This window comes from Brassica napus, chromosome A6 (assembly GCF_020379485.1).
Source record: "Brassica napus cultivar Da-Ae chromosome A6, Da-Ae, whole genome shotgun sequence".
Taxonomy (NCBI): Eukaryota; Viridiplantae; Streptophyta; class Magnoliopsida; order Brassicales; family Brassicaceae; genus Brassica; species Brassica napus.
Window position 1 is genome coordinate 16,115,836 of NC_063439.1, and position 6,619 is coordinate 16,122,454.

Here is a 6,619-nt window from a genome sequence, read left to right on the forward strand (position 1 = left end):
TTAATAGTGTATTATAATACTATAAACTATTACAAATTAAATACAAGACTTTACAACTGATAATTTATCTATTTTATAATAATTTTTGATTGATTACACCATGAACTGTCTATGAAGATCCATGTATAACATTTCTATTTTCACTAGACTAAGAATCTCTTCATTAATCTACATAATTTACATTTTTCAAAATTTCAAATCGAGACTTAATATTGTATAACCATTAATAAACTTTCACTAAAACTATTGAAATAAAAGGGTTTTTATGCTACTTAAGCATATATAAATCAGTTCTTTCTAATACATATAAGAAAGATAATATTTTTTGTGTTTATAATTACATAAAAAGTACACTTGAAACACATTTTGGCAAGAAGAAAGAATAACCTTTTTAACTATACTATATATTATAGTTATTTACCTAAAAATCCCCTATCTTATCTTCTATTTTGTTATGTTGTTGCCATTTTTGATCTCATTGTCCATCGGCAGTGGCAGAGTGACATGAAGTGGCAGAGTGACATGAAGTAAAAAGGGGCATCTGCCCCCAACTCATTTTAAAACATTTGACTAATTTTAAATATGCTCTTATGTTTTTAACAAATCTATCCTTAGTTCTATGAACAATTTTAATTGTGCCTTTACAAAAAAAAAATTATAGCTCCGCCCCTGATCATTTGCGTGTCGTCAAACTGATTGAAATAATTATTTACATTTATGATATTTTTTATCATCTGTTTCATTTATAAACGAAAGCTGAAAACAAACAAAAAAGCCTAAAAAAGGCCAGCAAATAAAAAAAGTCAAAGGCCCAAACAAGCAAACCAAAAAGAAGTGTAATGAAAGATGGTGGTCTAGCTCAAGCTCATCCACACGTTGAGATGCTAGCGAGGATGGGACACGTACCCGAGAATTGAACCGCCACCACTCTTCATGACTGGAGGGTCACCAACAGAGGATCTAGTTTGGGTGTTCCACCGGACCCACACCAGAACATGAACCCAACCGAAGACGACCACCAACTAAGAATACTGGAAGCGAAAGCACCACAATCCACAACGTCTTAGTCTTCAACAACAAAGATCCAGAAAAAAATTTAGTGACAAAAGCCAAACTTTCACCTCTTCAAATCACGGAGATTCAATCGACTACCAATTGAAAACCAGGAGTTGATTGAACCATAGGTAGATCAAATAGGAGGAGAACAAACCTAAACTGGGAAAGTCCTAGAGATAAGCCAGTGATACCACGGGAGAAGAATATGGAGCACCAGAACCAAGTGCCAGAGGCCATGAGAAAGGAGAATGTGCGGTAGTAGCCAAAATTAAATAGTTGATGGTAAGGAAGTGATCCGGTTTTCAGACACAATTCCCAAGTCATATGGACAGGATGCCGGGGAGAACCACTGGCAAACAAAGCAAACGAGAGAGAGAGAGAGAGAGAGAGAGAGAGAGAGAGAGAGAGAGAGAGAGAGAGAGAGAGAGAGAGAGAGAGAGAGAGAGAGAGAGAGAGAGAGAGAGAGAGATGATGTTGAATATGAGTTTGGTCGGTTCTAAAGAGAGGAACAAACTTGATTGTTGGTTATTTCAAATGCCCTTTTTTGATCTATCAAGAAAAGGATTATAGTTGTGTATGAACAAGAGAGAAAAAGAGATAGCACTTGGCCAGAGTGAACCGGAAAGATACAAATTGGCGAGATTAAAGCTAAATAGAGGAAACTCTAGTTCTAACCGTCAATCTTTGTGATGATGTCCAAATAGTTTTCTTGGTCTCTCATATCCCTCTTTTATACGTGTTTCCCATCTCTTCCTGCCTTTAAGTCGGTTTGACCTAATAAGTTTGGCTGAACCTAGTGGGTCGAGCGCTGTTACGCGAAAACCCGATCTCTCTGATAGGTATCAACCTTGTAAGTAAGCTGACGTGGAGACTCATTAGAAGAAGGTCAAGGAGAGCTTTGGAATGATACATATGGTTTGCAGTTACAAGCTTGAAGAATAAAGGAAGAAGAAGTCTTTGTAATTCAAGGGTATAAATAACTGTTGTGTAGTGCTTAGAACGGTATCGAGAATTATAATTGTGAATTCCTTGGCGATGTGCTAGGAGCTACTCAGGTGATAGAGTTCCTCCATTGTTGTAATTCTTGACTCCATTCATCAATATACAGAGTTTTCTAGAAGATCGGATCTTTGATCCTATCAATTGGTGCGGTGAAACTGGCTCGGATCTCACGCGGAGGAGCTATGGTGGTTCGACATTCAACTGATTGTCGATTTGAGCTCGGATTTTAAAATCGAAGTGCGATTAGCGACGGGAACAACGGATTACCGCGACGAAGTAAGAGAATCAAAGACGCAAGTGACGATCGTTTGCGACGGTGAATTATGGTGATTATCGCGATGTCTGAAGCAAAGGTGATACTGAATAGTCCAAGAAAAGCATTGGAATCACCTCAGAACCAGGTACATTCCTTGAATCGGAACAAAACCGGATGGATTCTCTTCTAGGTTATCGATCTGAAAGCTTTACTGTGGTAAATGGAGATCGTATGTGGAAGAATATGTGTATGCCTGTTTTTTTCAGAGAAGCAACCACGCTTGTGGTTAACAGAGGTAGAGAGATGGTTCAGTTTAGGAAGGTATGAGGATGAAGAGATGCTGGAATTAATGGGATTGAATTTGGAAGGTCGAGTTAAAAAGTGGTTTTGCTGGGAAAAGCGAAACGGATTTCTAAGTTGGAATGAATTTAAGGAGAAACTGGTGCTGAGATTTTCAGAATCAACTTCTACCGAGAAAGCTGTTTGTGACTGTCATGGGATTGAAAAAAAAATTGCAGTCACGGATTGTGTGGACAAGACTCTTCCGGCAGAGTTGAGTTCAGGCAAAGAATTGATTCATGAGCCAGAAGGGTGGAGGTGGAACAGTCACCAATTATAGAAGAAACCGAGGAGAAGTTTGGCGTTACGGAGTCTGGGGATTAGGAGTCTTCTTTGAGGCATAAGATATGCTTACGTGACCTTGTTTCATTTAGGGAAGAAGTTAGTCCAATATCAGTGGATGTCAAGGTGCTTGAAGTTCAAAAAGTTGCAGAGATGTTTCAGAACATGACTGAGAATTTGAAACCTGCAACGGCAGATATGGTTACGAAGAACGTCCTTATTGCACTTGAACAGAAGCTTTATGCGTTTCAGGAGCTTAAAATGGGGCATCCATTATATTCACAAGCTCTAGTTGTCAGAGAAAAATATCCTTCGGTGCAATTATGAGTGGAACTGTGATTGAAGATGCAGAAACAGCCAAGAATATTCAGATATTGGGTGCCTGTTGCAGCTTTATAGTGATCATGAAGTTGGAAGAGTAACAAGTAATCTCCAGCAGAGGAAGTTCTATAAAGGTTGGAAGTTCAAGTATAAACCATTGAATTTGCAGAGAAAGCATGATTCCAGGGACCTACTACAGTTGATTCTTGGTGACTCCATATATAAACTGAAGCACAAGGGAAGAATGAAACACTTACAACCTGTGTCAGATTCTGTTTTGGACAGGAGAATGATAGAGCAAATTCACCCGGGTCATCTCCAATGTTTTCTGGTAATAGGAGAGGTTACTTGGGATTGGTTTCATAGCTCTCAGTTACAAATATTGTTTGGTTTTATTGAGGAGCAGAGATTGAGGAGGGGGTTGAAGGTTGTTTCTATGTTACGTGAGCTGGGTATTGGCTGTGCAATTACAGTCTCACTGAAGGAAAAACAGTCCAAGAATTGGTGGCTTAAGTACAAACTGCACACCTTGCTACGAGATGATCATGTTTCAGTGGGATATACGAGGGCTTAAGCTGTTCAGTTTCCGACAGTGTGCAACATTGTTCAGTACATGAGCTTGGACACATGCGATCACTTCTTTGGAGGACTATGCAGCGTGTGATTGTTATGATGCTTTCAGGAGATGTAGTTAAGAAAGTTTTGGTTCTGCACTATTTGGTACTACATGACGTGATTCAATTGGACGAAGTGATGTTTCGGTTCGATACTAGTGTTGTATGGGTCTGGCTCGCCATACTACAACATCATGAACGAAGAGATTTTGTATGTGTTATAAGAGGAGAAGATGACACTTTGCAGAGCCTTGAATATGGAGGGTTGAGCGCTTATTTTTTCAGCAAAATTACAACACAGTTTTGCTCAGTTTACTTAAGTCATTACTGCGCTTACATCTTGTGGAGTTACTGGTCTGTTCATGAAGTTGGCGCATTAAAGATCCAAGTGGCTGTTCCTGCAGATCGGTTTGTTGATTGGTATTGTTCTCAAGTGACATGGATACATCCTTGGAGTCGTACATACTATACATAGCAGACTACAAGGGTCGTTCTGAAATCACAGGCTCATCTATGGATCTCAGTGACGTTCCAGGCGTTTGGGAGAGCAGAAGTGTTGATTTCATTGTCTTCCGGGTGCAGCCAACATTTGTGCTTCGTGATACGTATTGATAGGCCTTTTGTTCTTTTGCTTCCAAGAGATCACACAAGTCTCTCTACTACAAGCTTGAGGGCAAACTTGTTTTCAAAGGGGGGAGTATTGATAGGTATCAACCTTGTAAGTAAGCTGACGTGGAGACTCATTGGAAGGTAGGTCAAGGAGAGCCTTGGAATGATACAGAAGGTTTGCAGTTACAAGCTTGAAGAATAAAGGAAGAAGAAGTCTTTGTAATTCAAGGGTATAAATAACTGTTGTGCAGTGCTTAGAACGGTATCGAGAATTATAATTATGAATTCCTTGGCTATGTGCTATGAGCTACTCAGGTGATAGAGTAGTTGAGGAACTGAGGTGATAGAGTTCCTACATTGTTGTAATTCTTGACTCCATTCATCAATATACAGAGTTTTCCAGAAGATCGGATCTTTGATCCTATCACTCTCTCAATCTCTCTCTTGATCTCTCGATCTATCACTCGTTTGAATCTTGACAAACAAAGAAAGAAATAAATCGACACAAGAGTTTGTTTATCCAGTGTTATCCTGTGATGTGCAGAGATTACTCACTGGGGCTAGAATCAATCCAGCAAAGCCACTAGATCACTGACTCGAACTCTTTGAACAAGACGCTCTCGCGAAGATGACGACCCGAGCTCACTATTCTGTTTCAGACGCTAACCACCTCTGACTTATCTTTTTATATTTAAAGGATGTACAAAACCGGAATTAACCAAGACTCTAACTAACTCGATTACTCCAAACTGGATAACATAACCGAGTCAGCTAAAACCTTTTGTTTCCCTCAGAGTGTTTACAAGACTTAAGTATAAAGCTATCAATACTCAACAATCTCCACCTTAGCTGAAATACTGCAACTCTGAGACTTCTAAAACTCCACCTTCAACACAAGTCATGATCTCTTCCCCGTGGATTCACCTTCTAGGATTTACACCTCTAGCTAGGGCCTCGGCTTATTCAGGGTTTGAGGACTCTGAGCAAGTCTAATGCTGACTTGAACTTGCTCACATGTACACCTTTTGTCAATATATCAGCCGGGTTCTGGCCTGAATGAATCTTCTGAATATCTACTTCACCACTCTCAATAATGCTTCCTCGCCACGTGCTTCGTCATCTCGTGAAAGACATTGTTCTTGGACAGACATATCGCACTCTGAGAATCACACCAAATCTTGACCGCTCCATGACTGAAACCAAAATCTTCTAGCAACCCTTTAAGCCAAATAGACTCCTTCAGGGCTTCAGTAATTGCCATGAACTCAGCTTCAGTTGTAGACAACGCCACAACTGACTGAAGACTTGACTTCCAACTAATCATGTTTCCTTCAACAGTGAAGACATATCCAGATGTTGATCGCTTCTTATCCAAGTCACCAGCAAAGTCTGAGTCGCAATAGCCCTGTATCTCCTTTGCCTTTGTATATACCAACTGAAGATCCTGAGACCCCTTAATATACTTCAATAACCACTGAACATCTTCCCAATGTAGCTTCCCTGGCTTACTCATGTAGCGACTCACCAGACCAATACCATGAGCTAAGTCTGGCCTAGTTCCAACCATGGCATACATAATGCTATCCACAGCTGAACAATACGGTGTAACCTCCGTATCAACACACTCACTCTCATCCTTAACCGCAGATAGTTTGAAATAAACGCAAATAGGAGTTTGAGTACTCTTTGCTTCTCTCATTCTGAAGTTATCAATTACTTTCTTCAGATACACAGACTGTCACAACCTGAGACTCCCATTCTTCTTGTCTCTTATAATGTCCATACCCAAGATACGCCTCGCAACTCCCAAATCTTTCATTTCAAAAGTTTTGCTGAGCTGATCTTTTAGTATCTTGATATCAGCCATCTTCTTTGCTGCAATAAGCATGTCGTCAACGTATAGTAGTAGGTATAAATGATCACCCTGAGACACCTCCTTCGTGTAAACACACATATCATGTTCACTTCTACTGAAGCCTTGATCCTTCATGAACTGATCAAAACTTTTGTTCCACTGGCGTGGTGACTGCTTCAGACCATATAATGACTTCTTCAGTAGACAAACTTGATGTTCCTTTCCTTTAACCTCATACCCTTCAGGCTGATACATGTACATATCCTCCTCCAAACTCCCCTGAAG